The 24,582-nt window shown below is 29.6% G+C and overlaps 1 long non-coding RNA gene across 1 annotated transcript; it reads left to right on the top strand.

Annotated features, from left to right (window-relative positions):
- The first annotated feature begins 22,020 nt into the window (after positions 1 to 22,020).
- On the top strand, positions 22,021 to 22,653 carry LOC111295256 (uncharacterized). The gene is made up of 2 exons (XR_016327244.1): positions 22,021 to 22,268; positions 22,386 to 22,653. It is a non-coding gene; the product is annotated as an uncharacterized LOC111295256 (long non-coding RNA).
- Positions 22,654 to 24,582: the final 1,929 nt, after the last annotated feature.

Raw genomic sequence — 24,582 nt, forward strand, 5'->3', positions numbered from 1 at the left:
TCATTTCTCTTTTTCTCTTTTTTCCACTTTTTCTTTTTTTTTCTTTTTTTCTCTTTTTTTCTCTTTTTCTCTTTTTTTCATCCATTAGCAATATCTTTCACAAATCAATCTCTAGAACAACGTAGCACGTTTCATTGTTCCATCACAAGCATGCCTTAGCTCAACATATGATCATTCAAATCGAACATTCACATTTGATCCAAATAGACTTTTAAAGGTTGTAATATAGGTCATGATGAGGGGTCATGAAAGAAATGGATAAAATAGGCTCAAAATATGTGTTTAAAGGGTTCAAAACTAAAAGATCATTTCTTATCATTTGATACAACTTGGCATTTTGCCCCATTCCATTTCATTTCATTATTTTTTCTTTTTTTCATCTCATTTTTCACAAAAAGATTCTCATTACTTTGCCCTAAATCATGTATGGCTTTTTTTTTCTTTTCTCTTTTTTTTTTTTTACTTTTTTCATTATTTTCTATCTTTTGTGACTTTTTGTGATCTTTGGCCTTATTTTTTTTTTCAAAAAAGTACCATTAAGTGTGAAAGGTGATTCTTGGTCAGGGTTCTTTAGAAAAAAAATCGTAATAGGCTTAAAAGGAGTAGTAATGAATGGTTTTTCAAATGGTAAAAAAAAGGTGACCATTTTTTCTCTCAAATGTGAATACTTTCTTGAAAATCATCTATTGAACAAAAACAAGCTCATGGATCTTTGCACATCTTCAAGACATACCCATTCCACATCTGTTAGTAGCTGACTTTTTTTTCTCAAATAAACTCCTCAGAACAATGTGAATGAGTTCTCAAAATTAAATCCTAGAATTATTGTTATCATTGTCTAAATATTTACCATCAAAAATTTGAGAATGGGAATGAAAAGTATGAAAGGTAACAAAGCATGGAACAACGGTTAAATGAAAGAGAGAATGTAATGAAATGCATCAACTTGTCTTTTATTAAAATGATAACAAATGAAATCTTATTGCATAAAAAAAATCCTAACGTTACTATGAAAGAAAAATTAAAATGACAAGCAGCTTCCAACTAGCCTTAACATCTTTTTTGTCTCAAAATTTATGCCCCTATGCGATCAAGTGAAAGATTTTTCTTAACATTTGGCTTTCTGATTCATTGCAGCTTTTCAGGTTTTTTTGGATCAACATGTTCTTGATTCTCACTTAGAGCATTGACATTGTGATTAGGAAATGGATTGCTACTAACATTAGGTGTTGTTGCTCCTCTTTGATCAAAACTTATCATTTCATCATTGATCAACCTTTGCGCCTTATGCTTTAAAGTAATGCAATTTTCTATGGAATGATCGACAATTTCATAGTGGTAGTCACAGTGGGTTGTTGGATCATACCACTTGGGATAGAGTGGCTTGAACGGCTTCAAATGACTGGGGTAATCAAGTGGTTGTTATAGAGCTCTCGGTATAACTCCGTATTCGTCATGGAGATTGGATCAAATATGGATTTTTCTCATGTAGTTTATAGCTCTCATGAATCACTTATTAGGTTAGTAGGATGAATTTGGGGTCTTGCAAGAGGTTGAATGTTAAGGCTATATATGGAAGCTTGAGGGCTAAAAATAGGTTGGTATATAGATGAGTAAGATGGTTATGATGCTGGTTGGTATAGATAGGATGAGGTATTATTCACAGTAAGATAGTATGGGGAATAACCTTATGATGGATAGGGTTGATATCCCCTAAACTGTCTATCAAAGCCTCACAGCTTGAGCTTCAGTCTCTTTTTTTTTTGGTACTTTCTTAGTTTTTCCTTTTTTCAACTTGCTATTTTTAATGGCATTCTTAATGATTTCGTCTGAGATCACTATATCGATAAAATTTTTTATTGCATTCCCTATCATTTTTTCATAATAGGGAGATTTCAAAGTGCTGATGAATAATACAATGGTTTCTTTCTCAATTAAAGGGGGTTACACTTAAAAAGCTACATCCCTCCACCTCTAGACATACTCTTTAAATGATTCAATCGCCTTTTTCTCCATATTCTACAAAAAAAAGTGATCAGGGGCTAAGTTTATGATATGTTGATACTGACTAATAAAGTCATGGGTCATATCACTCCAAAATCGAATACGGGTCCTATCCAGTTAGACATACTACCTAGTAGTAGAGCCCATAAGGCTACCTTGGACATGTGTATCAACAACTTCTTATTATTAGCTTAGGCTGTCATTTTTTGATAGTACATGGTAATATGGGTCTTTGGACACTCTGTACCATCATACTTCTCAAACTTTGACACCTTGAACATTAGAGGAATAACCACATTTGGGACTAAATAGAGCCCAGCAGCATCTACGAAACTATAAAAATCAATCTCTTTTAGGGCCTGCAACTTTTCCTCTAACAAGTCTATTTTTTGTTCAACCTTTGAGGCTCTACAGTTTTCTTCCCCTTAGGCCTCAATTTTTTTTCTTTTTTAGATCATCTAAGTTGGGGATTGGTATTGGTTCTACTACCTTCTCAGTAAAGACATGATTTACATAACTCTGGTGTATTGCCCTAGATTTGAAGTTGATGGCATTCTAGGGTATGTATACCCTACTAGGTATGTAAACTGCTATGATTGTGCATCCTAAGTAGACTAGGCCTTATGCGATCTAAAACCAAGAGGGTACAAAAGGTCAGTCACATCTTGTGATGGATGATCCTATTGGCTAGTACTTTTTTCTATATTTTTTTCCTTTATTTAACTTGTTTAAGGCATCTAAAATCTTACTCAACTCTCCTTTCAGCTTTTCTTGAGCTTTCTCTATCCTCTCAAGGCAATTAAAATTTTCTTATTCTATTTGTTTGGCTCAAGCTCTTGTATTGTATTAGTAAGTGTGGTTGCTTTATGGAGCTATCCTTGAACCTTGAGTACCACAATTATAATCAGAAATGCTATGCTATGCTTTTGGTATGTTGATGGATGAATGAAATGTACATTTTCATGGGCAATGAAATGAAAATGATACAGATGTACAATGTTATATATGACAATGATGCATGACATGATAATGCAAATGCATAAAGTTAGATAAACAAAATGGTTAGATCATAAATCATTCTTTTTTGTGTTCTAACTTTAAAGTATATCTATCATTAGGTAGGAAGAGCTTTATCTTAGGGGTTGGCCTCTTAAGTGTAGATTATATGCAAGTTTAGGTGATTTTGACCATTAAAGGCTCTAAATTGTTCCTTACATCATTATCCATCACAGACTAGTAAGGCATTCCAATCCTCACCCATCACAAGCTACAAACAAAAATGATTCAATTTGAGTGAGAGTATTTCAATAGCCATTGCGGAGATTATCATTTCATGAGAGCACATGTACTTTACTCCCTCTTAAGAAGAATGAAGTTTGAGTATAGAGGTCATGTAATGCAAATACATGTGATAGTGTGTGTGAAGGAATATATCAGTTTCATGTCCCAAAAATAAAAGACAAAAAAGAAAAAAAATGTTAGTAAACACAAATCATTATAATTTAACACCATTAGACCAAATAATAGAATAAATTCAACATGTTATGGCCTGACTCTCTATAGCGTCCCCAATGGAGTTGCCAAACTGTCATAACATATAGATCCAAAAATCTATAGCTAGATTTAACAAATGGATGGAGTTGGCACCAATCATTTTTAACTAGGTGTGATTGGCCATCTAATGAATTTATCATTTCAAGGAGTTTCTAAACTTGACTAAGGGTCCTTAAAAGAATAGGTTTGAGTCAACTAACCAGTCCATCCATAGGATAGTACCATATTATTTTAAATTTATCCTAAGGTCTTGATTCTAATGGTTTCAAATTTTTATGTCGAAATATTGAAAATAATTCTTAAGATTCTTCTATCAATCTGGTAGAATTCTAAAAAATATTCCCTCAGCTCAAGAGTATTTAAGGATCTCATTTATTTCCTTAAAAAAGCTCTATCGTCGGAAAAACTATTTATTTATTTTTTATTTTTGAATTTTTTATATTGAAAATATATCTAATTATTTCACCATTTGGGCCAAATTACAAATATTTTCTCTTTTGGAATTTCTAAATTTTTCACCATTTGGCCTACTTAGAAATTTTTTCTTTTTTTTTCTTTTTTCAGAAAGAAAATAATATGAAAATTATGTTTTATTGAAATTTCATTTAAATTCTTTCATCATTTGGGACAAATTTAAAGAAAATTTCTCACCTAGAGATTTCTCATAAATTTGCCATTTGAAATTTCTAAGAATCTCATCCTTGGATAATTATCAAATATTTTGAATCAAAATTTTTATTTGAAAAATAATACATTTACTTTTATTGAAATTTTATCTAAATTATTCTACCATTTGGGACAAATTTAGACAAAATTTCTCACCTAGAGATTTTTTAAAAATTTACCATTTAAAATTTTTAAGAATATCATCTTTGGGTAATTTTTATTTAATTCTAAAACTTTTATTATTTTATTATTTTTGTTTGAAAATAAGATATTAATTATTGTTATTGAAACTTTATCTAAATTATTTCACCATTTGGGACAAATTTAGACAAAATTTCTCAACTAAGAATTTTATAGAAATTTACCATTTGAAATTTCTATAAATTTCATCATTGGATAATTAACATTTATTCTCAAATTTTTTTATTTTTTATTTTTATTAAATTAAATCATGCAAAAATACCCCTAAAAATTAACGAACAAATAAATAAAACATTAAATAAAATAAAACATACCAAAAAATATAAAAACGGCTTGGCTTCTGTGGCTTCGCACAGCTTGACTTTAGGATCAAAAGACGGCTTGGAGACTCAGCGTGTGGCTCGGCTCGACTGGAAGGTAAGGATCATATGTAGGTCAAAGAAACAGATTGACGTGTGGGTCGGATCGCTCACTAGAAAATGCGCAGATCTTAGGGTTTATTATGCTCCAAAACGACCTCATTTTCACTGGTATATAAGCCCAAATCTCAGCTTTTCCTTCAAAATTCCTTTTCCATCTCTCTCTCCTTTTTTCTTTTCTCTCCCCTTCTCTCTACAAACCCAAATTTTTGATTGAATGCTTCATCGAAAATTGGAAAATTCAACTTTTGTTGAAAATTTTGTCAAAATCTGAAATTTTTTCAAAAATTTTCCAGAAAGAAAATCTACAAATTTTTTTCAAACAAAAAAATCTTCTATTATAATCTTTCTCCAAATTTTATTTTCTATTTCTCCTCTTTTTTTGTTCTGTGTTCATGTGATTTTATAGGGCCTGGCAGAAACGTCCCTGATTAACCAAGAATCCACTATTAACAAGACTTTTGTATTACCACGAAAACATCAGATTTATCTTATAGAAGTTGAAACCAACTTCAACTCTACCACCATCCATTCACGGTAAAATTTGCACACATTATTTATTTATTTTTTTATCACCTAAAAAAACTAATGATAAATCTAATAAAATAAAAATAAATAAATAGATAAATAAAAAAAATCGAAGATGAATAATCAGCCCAAAAATAAAACTAAAAAATAAAAAAAGTCAATTGGGCTTGATAACTTAAGCCTTATTGGGCCAAACCCAATAGGCTTGGGCTTAGACCAATTAAGGTGTTTACAATAGGCTCAACATGACTTGCTTTAATGTTTAGACTAATTTATCCTTGACTCCATGGTTAAATCATAAATGGAGGTAAATAAAACTGAGCATATGGTTGCCTTTCAAGCTATGTCATTTGTGGATGCACTTGATGAGAGGTTTGAGTATAAGGTAGAGTGAACCCTGGTGGATACACTAGATCTTTCCTATCATTAGTATTTTTTTTAAAGTTGGGGCTCTTTCTCAATGGTCACTTCTTCAGCTACCTTTTTAGCTTTAGTCATTTTTCTTACCATGTCCATCATTGTAACCATTTCTTTTAGAGTCTCTTTTTAAGACCTAGTCATTCGCTCTATTAACTCCTGTTGAGATTTAATCATATGCTTCTGTATCTTAAACTAAGCTTTTTTCGTCCTTTCCATTCTAGATGCTCACTCATTTCTTATGATTCTGACTTGCGAGCATGTGTTGTAATGATGGTTTAACTATATTTACACTTGATCGAGTTAAGGGAAACTCTTTGAGATTTATCATTTTGAGGCCTTTTTCTTTTAGTCATGATGCAAAATTTAACATTGGATGAAACACACGCATAATGCATGAATACATAAATGCAAAAGATATGTTTGTTATGTATCCAATATTTGCAAAAGATTTTAAGTCTAAACTTGAACCACTATATCATAACGTCACATTATGCAATTTGTAATATTTCAACCTTGAGTTTGCCACACTATCTTATTTAAGACTCTTTAGATTCAAACCATAATATTACAATATTAAAATTTTCAAAAGAAGCACCATACATGTTTATGTTATTCGTAAGCATTATTTAGAATATTAACTAAATGTTGGCTATGCTATATTGGGTAGACTTCTTCTTTTACTTGTTTAGCTTCTTAGGCCATATCTCTTACTTTGAAGCTAACTTTTTTTATTTGTTATACTAGGCAAGTGGCTTGAGATTCCTTCAGCAAGCATTCTTCCTTCCAGTATTAGGTATATTTGGCTCTAAGTTCAAATTGATCCTGTTCTTCTCTCAAGACTTGAATGCTTTATATTGATAATGTATTTGTTGTTTTAGGTCATCCATAAGACCTTACAGTATCTTCTTTTCTACCATAGATTGGCTAAGCTCTTTTTCTTTAATCAACATATTAGATTTAAGTTATTTTGTATTTGTTATGAATGTTTTAAGCTTAGTGGTCATCGAAATGATGGACTTATGCTAGTTTTTGGAAATCTCTTTTTATTCTCTTTCAAGCCTTCAAAATTTTGCTTTACTTTCCTCAGTCTTATCTTTTCACTCATTAATCTCATGCTAAGCCTCTTCTTTTCAAGCTCTCATATATTTCTTTCTCTTTTTCAAATTTGTACTTCATAATTTTCATGTCTTCAGGGACTTTTTCAAAATAGGCGTAATCATGGTCTTTTTTCTTTTGGAACAATTTTTCTTTTGATGCGTTGCTTCTTTCATTTCAGATATTAAAGTATGACTTTGTTTATATACCCTTCACAATCTATTCTTTAGGTCTGCTTTCGTTCTTTGATAATATTTTTCACCTTTCTAAAAAACCCTGGTTCTTTAAAAGAGATTTTTATTTCCTAAAGCCTATAAGTCATCGAAATGAATTGCTTTGACCCCAATTGGTGACAAACCATTGCTAGAGCATAGCTTACACCTCCACATGATCCTAAGAGTGGAACCCATGGTTTGCCACCACACTTATACAACATGGCTTCTCGTGGCATCCATGGAGCTCTCTATATAACTTGAACACTGGTGAGATTTTACAAAATCGATACCCATTCTTCCTAGGAATTTGATTCTAGCCACTCAACATTACAGAATTCTTCAATTGGCCTACTTTTATTACTATAAGTAGGATAAAATTTACCTACATGATGCTGAAGATAACTTTTTACCCAAATATAGAGTAGCTGTGCACATCCTATGAAACATCCTCATTTTCTTCAACAATGATTCAATAATCTAAAAGTTTTTGCCGATATAGAAGGAACATTATTGATTTTGTTGTCCACCTACTTGAGGAAGTCAATTACCGATAACTCAATGTGCCCTAGGACTTTTGGAAAAATGATCAAGCTATAGATTGCCAAAGCTATCATTCTCATGCCTCATTCATCTTCTAAGTGTTTGATGATATAATCGTATAAGATTTCCCATGAAATGCAATCATTTTTACCTTTTGTTTGGATATATGAGTTCACATTATGAATAGGAACCTCCATCATATAGGTAAGTTTCTTTTGAGATCCAAGTTTTTGACCTTGCTAATAGATTTTATTTGGATTAGAAAGATGCAACCATAGTAATGTAGTATATCTATCTTATTGAATATGAAACATTTATAAGCAAGGTCCAAAAACTGAACTAGAACTCTTATCAACTGGTTTTCCACTGGCACCTTAAGGAGCGAAGCAATATGACCATATTTTTCCTCAAAAGCCATTTTCTAGGGTACACGATGCTAGATCTTGACTAATTTAGAGATGTCGTTTTGTTAAAGCTCTAATTTGATTTCTTCAGGCAAAGTTTCTTCTTTAGATTCTTTCAAATAGTTTCCCATTATGCTTTGGGTTTCTAATAATGGACTTATCGAGTCATTAACATCTTTATACATGGTAAGCTTTAAAGTTGAGAATATCATGATGGTATTTCCAAAGCAAAATAAAAAATCTTTTGATTGATATTAACACATTGAAAAGTAAATCCATATGCAAATGTTTATGATGATGCATGATCATGAAACAAAAAGAAAACAAAACAAATTAGGGTTAGTAATCGAATTAAAAGAAATATTCCTTTATGTGACCTAATTTAGGGTATAATCTACAAAAAATGGTATGGATTTATCTAAGATTGGTTTCTTAAGGTTCACTAAATGCAGAGTTTGGTATTTAACAAGGCCAAAAAGGTTCTTAAATTAATCCTTACTGTTATCCACTTTGGAGTAGTAAGGTCCCTGATCCTCACCAATAATGGGCTACTAACGAAAAGGTTCGACTTGAGTGAAAGTATTTCGCTAACCTAAGTGAAAGCATTATAACCTTACAAAAGCATAGATACTTTACAACTTCCTAAAAAGAGATAGATTTAGGAGCTCGGATATAGAGCTCATGCATGAATGTAAGGGTATATGTGTGTAAAGGAACCTAACAATTATTAATTGAAATAAAATCAACAATATAATTAGTAACAATGTAAAACAAGAAAAATAACATAACAAAACTAAATGAAACCATCAAATTTTTGCTTTTTTTAAAATTATTTTTAACTTTATACTAAAAAGATATAAGGAATTAAAATTAAATATAAAAAAGACCATAAAATTAAAGTTTGGATGACACATGCTTAATTTTTGGCTTAATTCTCTAATATCCCAAATGGAGTCACCTAGTTGTCATAATGATTTTTCATTCGAAGGGACTTGATCACTAAACTTGATGAAAATTTTTAGAGTTACCACTAATATTTTTTATAGGGATATGATTGATCACCCAAAATATAATCTTTTAATAAAAATCTCAAAATTAATTGAGATTTACTAAAAGATATTTTGGTCTGCGAAAATCAAGATTGAGTTTGGGAGTACAATTATGAGTGAAGAAAGTATTAGCACCATCACATTGTTCTTTCGAAGAATGGTACCAATTAAACATGTATTATCTTTTAATTTTGATGATATGATTTTTTTTTATATTTAAAATTAATTTCCTCAAATTTATTTTTAAAAAAATATTTTGTCTTGTGAAATTATTATTATTATTATTATTATTATTATTATTATTATTATTATTGCATTCTATAAATTCTCCAATGCTTTGGTGGAATTCAAAAAAATATCTTTATTCGAAAAAAATTCAAAAGAATTAACCATTCACAAAATTTTTGAAATTTCATAATAAGATATTTTGTTTAATTATTAAAACTAATTTTAAGATTATCCCGACTCTTTGGTGAAATCCCAAATTTTTATTAAACTAATTTTAAAATTATCTCGACTTTTCGACAAAATCTTAAAAAATTTAAATAGATTTTAGGATCATCTTAACGTTTTGACGAGATCCTAAATAAAATCATTTTTATTGATGATAATTAAGAAAAATGATATTCTCCCAATTTTTCTTAAAATTCTTACTTAAAAGATTTAATTAAATATTTAATTAATTTTTATTATGATTTTTTGTTATTATTTTCTATTAGTTATTTTCATCTTTTTTATTATTTAAATAAATCTTTATTTTGTAAAAATAAATTTTTTTGAATTATCACAACTCTTTGGTGAAATCCAAAAATATAATTTTCATAATAATGAAGAGATTAATTTTAAAAAATACTTTTATTTTTATTATTCAATGCCTTTTTTATTGAAACAAATTTTTATTCAAAAAATTTTAAATTATCCTAACTTATTTGCAAAATCTAAAAATATTTTTTACTTGCATTAATTAAAAAAAATTGAACTCTTTTTTATTTTTTTTGAAAAATTACGTTTTAAAAGATTTATAAAAATATATTAGTATTTTTTTTAGCAAAAATAATTTCTTTAATTATCCCAGACGAATGTTAAGAAATATTTTTACTTGAAAAATTAGGGAATCCTTAATATTATTGTTATTATTATTTTGTTTATCCTTAATATTAGTATTTATTTTTTTATTGTTTTACAATTTTTATTATTGTTGATAATTATTTATTTTAGTAAAAAATATATAAATATCATAAATCATAAATTGTAAAAAATCTTAAACAAATAACAAAAATCAAATCAAATAAAAAATGAAATTAAAATAGAAAGAAAAAAACTAACTAAACGAATTGGGTTAGGCGTGGGTCAACGCACAGATCTGGCAGGTCACTTAATGGGCTAGATGCCTCAAAATAATATCGTTTCGATAGCCTATAAAAAGGTCATTTTTTGTTTTTGTTTTTATTTTCTCCTTGCCTCTTTCTTTCAATAACAAATAGCCCCATCATTGGCAGCCGTGAATTCTAGATTCAGGCTAGTTGCTGCCATACACAGATGATTGGAATCTTCAACGGTATTAAAAAATTCAACAAATTCCAAAATTTTGTCTTTTTTCTAGTTTCTAGTGGTCGAAAAATTCAACTAATTGTTGAAATTTTCAAGTTTTTCCAAATTTCATTAACCCAAAAGATTTTTTGAAAAATTCCAAAAAAAATTCAAAATGATCCTTTTTATCTCATAAACACTTTTTTTTAAAATTACTTTTTTCAAAAAAAAAAAATCCTAAATAGCTTAGATCAAGAATTTCATTCTCGATTTTTTTTCTAGATTGTTTTTTTTGCTGTTGGTTCCTTTATTAAAAAAAGACTGTGATTTTTTTTTTGTTTGTGCTTATGTGTGTGAATGGCTATAACCCAAAAACCCCCCAAAAAATTGCTCTTTGTATCTTTTTATGGCAATGTTCTCTTGGGTTTTGTCTTTGTTGTTTTTTTTTTTTTTGGTAGTGTTCTCCTAGGTTCCTCGTGTTCTTTCATGAGCTAGCTCTATTTATGAAGTTCTTTTGGGATTTTATTGGAAAGCTTTGAAGACTTATCCGATGACTTTTGGTCACTAGATGTCATGCTGCCAAGTTAGGTAAGTGTCAAGTGGCTAGGGTTTTGAAATTTCTACTACAAAGTCTGGTAAAAGAGGATGAAACTTGGTGCATTTAATGCATTGAAGACTTTAGGAAAAAAGAAGAGGAAAATCAAAGAGATGTTAGAATAATAAAGAAAATAAAGAGAAGGCAAAATAATAATAATAATAATAATAATAATAATAATAATAATAATAATAATAATAATAATAATAATAATAATAATAGTAAAATGATCCAGTATAAAATAATCAGCTAAATTTAATTAAAATATTTGACTAGATTCGAGTGAAACCGAGAATCAATTCGGATTTGTTTTAGCACAATATTCGATTCCTCGGACAAAATAGGTATCTATAGTGAGTATATCTCGAGGGATACTCACAAAGTTGATTTCTTCTTTACACTACCATATGAATTTAGAAATAATTACATATGAAAGCAATTGCATAAATATAATGCCTATCGATTATCATTTGACTTTTCTCCTCCAAGACACATGTAGATGATTTATATTCTTAACAACAATCATAATGTTTTGTATTGTTAAGTTACATAGTTTCAATTATAGATAAAGTTGGCAGCTTTAATATTATAATTATAGATTGTAATGGATTATATCAATTTCGTAATTATAATTACATTGGCATTTTGTAATTACATTCATAATGCTTTGTATTGTATGTATATTATAATTACATTAATAATGCTTTGAATTGTTTCAACATTATAATTACATTGGCATTTTGTAATTAAACTTACATAAATTATAAATGAAAATTTGTTGATTTGTATAAATAGAACAAATTTGGACTTGTGTAAATGATACAATTTAGACTTGTATATATGATACAATGCGCCACTTGTATAAATTAAACAATTTTGAATTGTATTATTGAAAAAAAATGGAATCATATGAAGTACAATGAATTGGAGTTCTATACATCAATTTACAAATTTATATAAACGAAAATATGAAAATGACTTAGTGTCCTCAATTTTCAATGTGCAAATCTAGATACGTAGTCACACCATTCATGACGGATTTCATTAATTTCCTTTTGTGTGAATTGATCCTTTTAAGCCCATTACAAAAAAAAAAATTGAATAAATGTCAATCAATTTGCATTCATAATTATGGTAAACAGAAATAGATATTTGTAGTTTAAAATTATGCTAAGCTTATCTGGTGCTCTCATATGATCGTTAATATTTATCTTTTTCATGAAACGGAAGACATAATACCCACATTTTGTCATTCCTGGTTGACGAGGAACCTACAAATCATTATTGGGTAGTTAAAGTTCGTACAAACTCTAAACAATTAAAGAAAATAATAAAAATAAACTTGCTGAAAATGTAACCCACTTTAATCTTTGCTTTTTATCATAAATAGTCAATCCTCTGAAACAATACAAAGAAACCTGCAGACATAAATATATAACAAAGATGAATATCTGTTTATTTTATTGACAAGCTTGAGTGATTACTTTGACTCTTCTTTTCCTAAATTGAAAAATTAAACTATAAATGTTACATACTCAATGACAACTAGCTACAATGACCCCTACAAATCATAGTATCAATTCTAATATTAGAATACAATGCTTGTAACAATTATAAAATCCATATATCAAATATAGTCAAGTAATTAACAAAGTATAAAATGAACACATATGTAGAATTATAAGGTGCCAGAAAGTATTGGAACTATTTTTTCATTGTAGATACCAAAGCATTTGCATGAGCATGTACAGAGCCAACACCACTACTAATACAATTTGGGTCAATGAATCTATAGGTACCAATTACTTGCCTCTCTTTTAATGTATGTAAATGAGGCTGTATGATAAAAAAATAATTATTATACTGTTATACACAATATATGAAAATATATTCATTATATATTTAAATGAATATATAAGCTAATCACATATACACCAATATTTCAGTAACTGAAATCACCATCATCTCACAAAATCTAAGAATCTCTTCCTACCTAATCTAGGTCATCGATGGATAATCAAATAGTCTATCTTCGAGATTGATGTGTATGACCTATCCACCTAGTAAATGCTAACACATTTGATAGTGCATGCATACCAAATTCCATAGGTGAATTTAGGATCATCTTAGGCTAATAAACTTATTACATACAAAAATAAGCTATTTTTATATAAAATCAAATCACATAAATCAAATAATCGAATGACAAAAGTTTAGAATGTGTATTACAAGAAAATAAGGTTGGTCAAAAGCTTCATCCATGAATTCATTTCCCATAGTGTCAATAAATGACTAACCTATCGTGCTAGTTTGTATTGCTACCAATTGTGCCTCCAATTCAACAATTCATTTATTTTACTACTTTATTATGGATAAATATTAAGTAGTTTTGGAGGTGTGGGGTTTAGGCTGAGTTTTGAAATAATTTGTTGAAAAAACAAAGCTCCTAACCACCCTAACACGGTAAGGTCTATCTTTTGAACCGAAAGCTAAGGTCATCACATCTTTGCCATCAAAAGTTTGAATTTCACCAAATGTGAATCTCATAGCAATGTCGTCCTAAAGCACAACATGCAAATGTAAATAAATACAATATATTAACATGCATAAATAACGAAGTAGCAAATGAGATATAAATACAATATAAACTTACAATCTTCTTAGCCATTTGTTCAGTTGCTTCATCCTTATACTTTTTAGATTTTGACAAATATGCTTTTTTTTAAACATTCCATCTTGATATTTTGTTACTTGAGCTGGATGTTTCTTGAAACCATATGAAAATATGTAACTTTAAAGTAAATGAATTTCAAAATCTTAAACCATGTGTATAATAATTGATAAAAAATACTTATAAGTTCATGCTAGATATTTGTATACCCTTTACATGATCTTCGATGGTCGTGCTATTTTTAGGCCCATATTTTTTGTTAGGCTTCTTTTATTTTCTATAAAAAAAAATAATAAATGAATAAACATCTATACTTCAATAATGTATTATAAAAACAAAAGAAAATTGCTATGCATATGTTGAATTCATCTGATAGACGAGTTGAAACAAATTTTGTCCACTCTTCATCACTTCTAACATCTAAATATATGACTAGGGGATGAGCCAACAGTTTAGCATTATCAACATAAGGTAAAATATATTTTGTTGTCAATATGCTTTTAAAGTTTTTGAATTTTTGATTAGCAGATTGTAACATATATAATTTTCTTATACTAAGTTGGGACATCAAAGCGTTCTTATAAAGAATAAATTAAAACATATGAACAACGAAGTGTAAATGCATTTCATAAACAATAGACATAAACGATCAATAAGTTTCAATTTGATTATTATAACTTACCACAACTGAATCTTATATATGGTCCTTTGAATATGCTAAAACATTCATCCAATTGTTGTAGTTAATGGATATTGTCTATTGGATGAGACATATAATATGGCTAGACATCTTTAATGCATCACTTAACACAAGCTACCTATCCACATTTAACTCAACATTTATTTTTTTTCCCAGTTGCTTTTAGCAACTTAGAACGTTCCCTACTTTATTTTTTTTTCAAAAATGATATATCAACTAAATGTTCTTCTTCCTATTCGATAAAGGTATACGTGTGTTCTTCAGAAGCCATAATATCAACTAATCTGTACAAAAAAATATGATATGAGATAATCTTGTCAAACAATATATTTTTTATTATTTAATTAAAGAAATTGATACTATACACACTAGAAAAAAGCATAGCATAAGTGTACAAAAGAAAATAAGCCTATCTTCCATTTCTAATTTCTAAACCATTTTCTCTAATTTAATTAACCAATTATTATTAAAAATTTTTATATTGTATTTTATTTCTTCAATATTGTCTATTTATTGAATGTCCAAGAATCAACAGTGTTCAGCACATGATCAAAGTTTACATTAGCATAAAAAATCACAAAGGCATTGTCAGACATTGTTCACAAGAGCAATATGAATTCGCAAGGCATTGTTAGATATTGTTCACAAGAGCAATATGAATTCACAAGGCATAAAAATCACAAGATAATAAAAATTCACTAGACAAATAAAATCACATCAGCCTAAAAAGTCACAAGGTTTTGTTCGGCATTGTTCATAAGAGCATAAAAAAATCACAAGAGAATACAAATTAACAAGGCAAAAAAAATCACATTAGCACAAAAAATCACAAAGGCATTGTTCACAAAAGCATAAAAATTCACAAGGCATAAATAATCATAAGAGAATACAAACTCACAAGGAAAAAAAATCACATTAGCATAAAAAATCAATAGGCATTATTCGGCATTGTTCACAAGAGCATAAAAATTCACAAGGTATAAAAAATCACAAGAGAATAAAAATTCACAAGGCAAAAAAATCACATTAACACAAAAAAAAAGATCATAGCGTTCACAAAAGTATAAATGCAAAAAATGCAACAACACAAGACATCAACTATGAAAGCAAAAAAGTTAAAAAAAGGATATTTTTACCTCAATCGACGGTGAAGAGAACGACGGTGGTGATGGTAGCGATGGCAGCTAGAAAATGGCAAGTGTTAGCCTTGAATTGATCCTTATTTTGAAATGATAAAACATAAAAGATAAATAAACTATATCAAAATTTTGAAAAATATTTATTTAGTACATGTTCTTAAATTTTATATTTTGGTACTAAATAAATAATATGATTTTCAAAGTTTAAACAAACCTTTCTTGGTTTCATATTTCTTAAACCAAATCTATCTTTAAAGATTATTTATTTGAGCTTAAATGAAAGTCCAATTGTTGTTTTTAAAGTGAATTTATTTATTTTGAACTTAATACAATTTTGATAATATTGGTTTTGAGAAAAAGATTAACTTAAGAAAGCTATTTTACAAGAACAAAGTTTTTCAACATTGAACTTATTTTATTTTTCTGTATTAATTCACAAAGTTTTAATATTTGAATTTTAAATGGTTAGAAAGCTCTTTGAGTTTACTTTCTAATAGATAAACAAAATTAAAATCCAAATTTTCTAAGAAAAGATTTTGAATTTTTACTAGACACTTTGCAGTTGTTAGAAAAACTGCATAAAGGGTAACTTTGAAAATTCACTATAATTCCTACTCAATGAATTAGGTGATTAATTTTACATGGATAGAAAGCCCTTTAAGTCTAGTTTCTAAATCTTCAAATGTTTTGTGATTCGGATTTATATAACTCAAGATATGATCAAATTAGTGAGTAGAGTGCGAAACAAGAGACAACTACCCAACCATTGACAGGATTGATCCCCTCATGGAAGGGATCGATCGGGTCATGTTTTTTAAGCATGAAATGGTATAAAACTTGAACCAATCAATCCTCCCAAGGAAGGGATCGATTGGGTTAGGGCGGAATCACACCAACAGCTATTTTTTTCATGCATTCAACGGCTACTTTCACTTCCCAAGCTTCCCTAACACCTATTTCTTCAATTTCTCTATAAATTGGACACTCCAACACATTAAGAGCATTGATGAATCAAGAGAGCAAGAGCCAACAAGCCATATTTTCATTCTCTCAAAAAAATCAAGAGTTTTTAGAGCTTCAAAGTCTATATCTTTGAATTTATTGTATCCAATTTTTATTTGTTGTTCATTCATCATTTTCTTGTACTTAAACTTAGCAAACACTTAGCCTTAGAGAGGTTATTCTATTGTTTGCAAAATTACCTTTGATATACAAGGGTGGAAGAAAACAAGAGGTAAGGTATCTTTTTGAGAGCTTTGTAGTGAGATTGGATAAAATACTACAAAGGATAGAGGTTTCTATCTTAAGCTTTAGAAAGAAAAAGATAGGTTGTATAGTGGATTGAAGCCTTGGTATTGACAACCAAAAAGAGAGGACGTAGGTGCCTTGTGGAGAATGACCGAACCTCTATAAATCATTGTGTTTGATTTCTTTATCCATATCTCCTTACAATTTATTGTTGTTTATGTTTGATTTTAGGTTCATTAATTATTATTATTTGCATTATATTTTTATCAAAAGTGCTTATTTTTTTAATTTCCATTCAACTATATTGAAATCATTGTTTGAAAAAAATTTGGAAAAATCCAATTCACCTCTCTCTTGGATCACCATCTCACCTAAAAACCTAATAGCAAGGATTAGAGGCCAAGGGTTTTGGGGTTTAAGGTTTATCCTGTGTAGTACCAAAAATCAAATTTTTGTTGTTTTAATGGTTCTGTTGAATTTTATACATAAACCACAAATGTTGTGTTTCTTGGAAGCTAAATGTAATATTTGAGTACTATTTTTTTTCAATGTCAAATATGATGTTTTAATAATTTCCCACTTGAGGACTGTGTTTCTAGGATTTAAAACATGATAATTGTGGATTATTTTTTTGTGAATTTTTTTTAATATAACGATGACTTTTTTCATGAACAAAACATCGTAGTTTTCAGGACTTGAAATGTAGTATTTATGGTATTTTTTTAATACAAAGACGATATTTTTATAAACAAAACATCATCATTTTTAGGATTTGAAATGCAATATTTGTGAATTATTGTTTTGTGGAATTTTTTTATATAACATTTTTCATGAACAAAACGTTGCAGTTTCTAGAATTTCAAATGCAATATTTTTGGATTATTTTTTGTGATAAATTTTTTAATACAACGTTTCATGAACAAAACATCATCATTTCTACGATTTGTAACACAGTATTTGTGAGTTATTTTTTTGTGATATTTTTTTATACAATAATAATGTTTTTCATGAATAAAATATCATAGCTTTTAGGATTTGAAACGCAATATTGTGAATTTTTTCATGGTAGTTTTTTTAATACAACAACAATGTTTTAAACGAACAAAACATCATCATTTCTAGGATTTGAAACGTAATATTTGTGAATTATTTTCTTATGAAATTTTTTAATACAACGGCATTTTTCATAAACAAAACGTCATAAAATTTAAGATTTGAAAGCAATTTGGTGGTATGTTTTTAATACAATGACGTTTTTTATAAACAAAACATAATTATTTCTAAGATCTGAAATGCGATATTTGTGAATTATTTTTGTGGTATTTTTTAAATATAACGATGACATTTTTCATGAACTTTTTATTATCTTTATATCAACGAACATGTTCTTATATTTATAAACATAGTTTTTATTAAAGATTGTTTTCTTTGTTTTTGTCAATATTTAACTTTATATATTATTTTGGTCAAACACTGTATTTATATTTAACAAAATCGTTATGTTTGTTATATAGTGTAAGACATTATAGTAAAAATATTTTGTTAAGTAATCTGAATTTTCTCCAACCAAACATAAGAATCTAACATTCTAATGCCATGAAAAATCAACTCTTATAAAGAATTTTCCTAAAGATCATTTTTTCTCTTAAAATCTAAAATTTCGTGAGCCTTTAGCCTCGGTTCCATCTTCCAGGATCTTAAAGAAGATCACCTTCAGTCGCAGGTGGGAGTAGAAAATTTGCCTAGCTCCCTATTCCGAGGACCACCAGTAAGCCTTAGCTGGTAACCATACTGGCCAGCTACTGGCACACCTTGCCCAAGAGCTTCAAACATCCATTGGTGTAGGGTATCAGCAATGATTTTGCACAGTTCGAACCGAAAGACTTTTGCTTCTTTCGAAACCACAGCTCGGACTAATTAAGCTCCATCCTGCTCACCAAAAGCAAAATGAGTTTAAAATAAAAAATGCATATTTGAGAAAGAATTTGTTAAAGCCAATGGTGAATATCATTGCATCTAGGAATCGGTAACCATGCGAGAGATCTAGCCCAAATCCATCCAATCCCAACTTCCCTAATAAATGTACTAAAAAATTGCAGCTTCCAAGTCAATAGTATCAGGTAAGATGACATTGACGAAATTCTAATGCCCCTCAGATTTTTTTTTTTTTTCAATAGGTGTGCATTTCAGGGCCAACTAGGTTACCATCAACCATCCCATCAACATCCAAATTGGAAGCACAGCATTCCATCTCCCCAACTCAAACTTAATTTACTGCCAGAAAAACCAAAAAGTACTAGTATTCTTTATGTTCAAGAGGTAATTTGGAAAGAAAATGAGAATCAAGTTGAACGGCAGTCACTGCGGTCATTATAAGTCTTCTAAGCACCATACCATCTTTAGATGGTAAAAGCCCCAGCAACAGATACGCAACGTCAAATACACCATTACTCCTACTAATGTAAATTGGCTAGGGAAGTTTCACAACGCGAAGCTACCACCCACTGCAAATTCTTTCTGCAGAAAGTATCAGAATTAGAGCATAAATGCGAACACCAACTAAATGCTACATCAAAAGCTATTAGAATAAAAAAGAAAGTTTCATTAAATGCCTGTCCTAAGAGCACATGATAAAGAGCGGGCATGGCTTGCTCCAAATGCATACATTTCCTTAGACCATAGAAGGACAAGAAACCTTCTATCTTTTCCGTGCTCAATAGTATTTCTTGGAACTCAAATGTATGCTGCTTATGTTCATTAAATAATGAAGTTCATTTCACTTTCTACCCTTCATACAGATTGACCTAGATTTCTGAATCTACAACTCTATCTTTCTTTTCCTTTCCCCCTTATTGATATATTTACAAATAGAATATGCAAAGGAAAAGAAAGAAAGAGTAGTAAGGTAACGGTATTCTTTTTCTCACGTAAAATTTCAAGTTAAAATGTTATCAAAACATACTTCTGAATCATTTTTAACACATAGCTTCTTCTCAAACTTTCCATTCTTTGCACCACCTTTGAAGGTCTTCATGCAACACGCGATGCTGAGGCTTGAGATTACAATTTACAACCATGAATAAGTACAACCAGCATCAAAGTTCCCACCAAATAAATAAATAAATAAATCAAAACTAAGAAATTTGGAACACAATAACTTACCTTCCAAGGAAGCAAGAGAACGTAGGACAATTGTGTAATACAGTGGCATGTTGAAATGATATTTGGGAGCCACAGCCCATATTTTACCAAGAACGTCCTTCAACAAGGTTAATATAACAATCAACCACTTAAAGATATAAGGCAGTAAGAGAAAACAAAAAAACCTTTTTTTTTAATTTACCTGTGGTCAGTGAGAGGAATCATGTAAAAACACAAGCATGGAGAGTCAAAAAGGGAAAGCATGATTCTAAGTATTTCCAAAGGAATCAATATGAAGCTAGGATAGGTGCTTGTCATATCTCATACCAAACTAGGACAGGTGTTTGGCATGCAGAAATGATATTTGAGAGCTATAGCCCATATGTTACCGAGAACCTTCAACAAGGTTAATATGACAATCAGCCACTTAAAGATATAAAGCAGTAACAGAAAACAAAAAACCTTTTTTTTTTTTTTAATTTACCTGGGGTCAGTGAGAGTCAAAAAGGGAAAGCATGATGCTAAGCATTTCCAAAGGAATCAATGTTATGAAACTAGGATAGGTCTTTGTCATATCTCATGTCAACTATAAAGAATGTGATAGTCGATATATCATTATGAGTTCATGGGCCCAAAAATACTTTTGGCTTTTAAGTTAAACTTATGGAAATCAAAGGCAGAATAGTTCAGAAGAAAGAAGGATTGCAAGATCATTTTTTTTATTTAATTCTTTAGCTAGTAACTCATTTTCAAATATTATATAATTTAATTAATTTGATTTAAATTTTCCTAAATTATAACCACAAATTAGTTTGTGATTGTGTACCTTGGATTCAAATACACATTTTCGTAGACACCCCATTCTATTTAAGAGTTTATCTAGCATTAAAAACAAAGAACATTTGATAGTAGGTCGGGCCTGATTATGAAAATTTAGGCCTAACAGTAATTTTTCAATTTTAATTGGATTTAATTTTAATTTTATTTTTTTAGAAAAAGTCAAAAAAAGGAAAGGAAATCAAAAAAGAGGGAATTGAGGATTTGATCTTAGAGTTGATTATGGATGAATCTTTGTGTTTAATTCATGCAATCATTCCAAATTAAATAAAATCATACAATTTATCAAATATTAAAATAAAATCACATCCCAGATCATGTCAATTTATTTTCTAGAATTAAAAAGATTCAATCCCTATAAATGAACAGAAACCACACATAGACAGGGGAGAAAAAAATTAAACGAAAACTCTTAAAAAAATGGAAAGGAAAATCATTCAGAAAAAAGATACGATTTTTTATAGTAGTTTTTTTTTTTTTGGGAATTCTTTGTAAAATCTTAAATTGTGAGGATTTATTCTAGTAAGCCATGTAGTCCAGCCACTTAACCAAGCCGACTTTAGGTATTATTTTATTTTATTTTAATTTATTTAACTATTTTATGTATTTATTTGATTATCTATTATTTTTTAAATATATTTTTATAAAAACATATTTAAATAAAACCCATACCAACATATTAGAAGGCAATCATTTTTTTTAAATAGGATTTTACTAATATATTGGAAAACATTATAACATTTTTTTTTTATTTCAAAAAAATAAAAATGAAAAACCTTACTAGTAGATTAGAGGACCATTATTTTGTTTTCAAAATAAGGTTTTACCAACATATTAGAAAGCTTTATAATTTCCTAAAAAATAAATTTTAAAAAATAATAAAATAATAAAATGATATTTCCTGTCTTTTTACATAAAATCCTACCAACCAATTGGAGGATAATTTTCAATAGAAAGTCTTACCAACAAATTGAAAGATATTTTTTGACTATAAACCTGATTTATAGGTATTTATTTCTGGAAGCAAAATTAAGTGAATCTGACGACGAAACCTCTTCATGGAAACTGGGTAAAGGCTCAAGAATGGGCTGCAATTCTTGGTGGACAACCCACTTACTTAGGCAACCCTGTTCCATGGGGTACTCTCCCAACCATCTTGGTCGTTGAATTCCTAGCCATCGCCTTCGTTGAGCACCAACGCAGCATGGAGAAGGATACCGAGAAGAAGTACCCGGGTGGTGCTTTCGATCCCTTGGGATAATCTAAGGACCCCAAAAAATTCAATTCATTCAAGATCGTAGAATCAAGAACGGTAAACCCTTCACACTCTTTTCCATTTCCCATTTTTGTTGCGTCGCAAGTTGATTTGAAGCAATCAAAGTTGGGGTTTTCTAGCTTGATAATTTATGATTGATTTTTGTTGTTACAGGTCGTCTGGCATAGTTGGCGTTAGTAGGATTCTGTGTTCAACAATCAGCTTGCCCTCGCACTGGACCCTTGGAGAACTTGGCAACTCACTTAGATGATCCATGGCACAACATTGGAGATATCATCATTCCCAGATCAATTTTGCCTTGATGATGATGATCGAATATTTAATATAATGTGCATTCACCCATTGTGTAAAACTTCCTTGTAATCATATGTAATGAATCAGAACTTCATGACTTTGGTATTTGTAATTAGCCTTTTTACAAGCTCCTTTTTCTCTGATTTTTTGTTTAAAACACGTTAAATATTGTGAAAGTTTTGGCCTCTCTTTCTGCTTTGAAAATTCTAAACGTATCATATTTTAAAAGGAGGGTATGCTCCAAGGGCTCAAATCAATAACATGCATTTTACGTTTAATTTAATTGATAACTTTAATTAGTAATGATCTTGTTGTGTAACACCCACCCAAACGAGGCAACAAGATGCAAATAAATTTATAAAAAAAAAAAAAAAACAAAAACAAAAAAAGCAAACAAAGTACTAAGAAATGATGTACGAAAAATAATAACTGACAAGAATATAAAGATTCAGCACAAAGACAATAAGAACATAAATTAAGATTTTTATTTCTTTTTTGTAAACCTGAAAATGGTTAAGCAGTTATCATCATGATAAAGAAAATTCAAGGCAATGTTGAAGCTGGTGGGGTGTGATAGCAAACACAAATGGTTCCCCCAAAAGGTGTTGGGTCATCCTCGCATGCAGATCTAATCAGCCTGCTTCCATAAGCAGCTTTGCATGTGTTCTGACAATCAGGCTGGGAACATTGAATCACAACTTTTACAGCTTGTGCTGGTTCTGGTGCTGTGGCCATGAATGCCAAGATTAACAAAGCTAAAACAATGGCCATTGGCACCATTCTTTTACCCCTCAACTCCATCAATATCTTTCTCTATCAGACAAAACCTTTGCCTTTCCTTTGAATTTCTGGGAATAAATTGGAAAGTTTAATGATTTTGAGTGACCAAGACTATGGCATTTAAAGAGTTAATTTGGTGGTTCTGACCATAGCAAGTTTTGGGTAGTAAATAGAGATACTATTATTTTCCTTTTTTGAACGATACATGCCTATCTTGAGCTTTGACTTATGAATACAAGGCAGGAAATAATTTGGAGTTACTACCTTTCCTTTTCTTTTAGAAGAAATCTGAATTTTAAATAAGAAAAAAAAAAACAGATATATATATATATATAGTTGGGAATATATAGTACATTAAATATACAAAAGGCAGGAAATAATTTGGAGTTACTACCTTTCCTTTTCTTTTAGAAGAAATCTGAATTTTAAATAAGAAAAAAAAAAACAGATATATATATATATATATATATATCTAGTTGGGAATATATAGTACATTAAATATACAAAAGGCTTGTGTGAACACAAAATTCTATGGAATTGCCAAATTTCAGTATTAGTCCAACAATCATGTGATTCGGTTCTTTAATGTATTGTTAAAGCTAGAAGTGTAAATGATACATTAGTACTCGTAAGTTATTCGGATTCGATTCGAAAAAAATTCAAATTCGATTCGATTATTGTCGAGTCGAGCTCGAGCTCGAGTAGCTCGACTTATCGATCGAGCCGAATTCGAGTATTCTTATATCTGACTCGAGTAGCTCACAAGCTTAATCGAGCTTTTATATTTAAATATATTTTTATTATTTTAATTAATAAAATATTTCGAGTCCGAGTTCGAGTTCGAATTCGAGCATGAATAATCGAACTCTTGTCAAGTATACGAATCGAGTTTATTTTTACATATTAATCGAGCTTAATCGAGGGAGTTCGAGTAGTTCGAATTCGATCACGAATCGAGCTCAAGCTTAAAAAATAAAACTCGATCGAGCTCGAACCGAATATCGAACTCCGAATTGTGAGTCGAGCTCGAGCTCGAGCTTCTCACTATTCGACTCGGCTCGACTCGTTTACACCCCTAGTTAAAGCTCCATATTCTGTCAAAAGTTTCTCCTCTTTCACTTGAGATACTCCTAAAATCAAGTAATTTGATGTCATTGACTTCATATGAATTGTGATTATAAATAAATAGATGAATTTATATTTGAAATTATGTAAATGTAATACCTAATAAGCATTCATGCTACATAGGTTACTTTGATGCTTCTCATGTCATGAT

This window comes from Durio zibethinus, chromosome 14, assembly GCF_047325235.1.
Source record: "Durio zibethinus cultivar Kanyao isolate XHJ-2024 chromosome 14, ASM4732523v1, whole genome shotgun sequence".
NCBI lineage: Eukaryota > Viridiplantae > Streptophyta > Magnoliopsida > Malvales > Malvaceae > Durio > Durio zibethinus.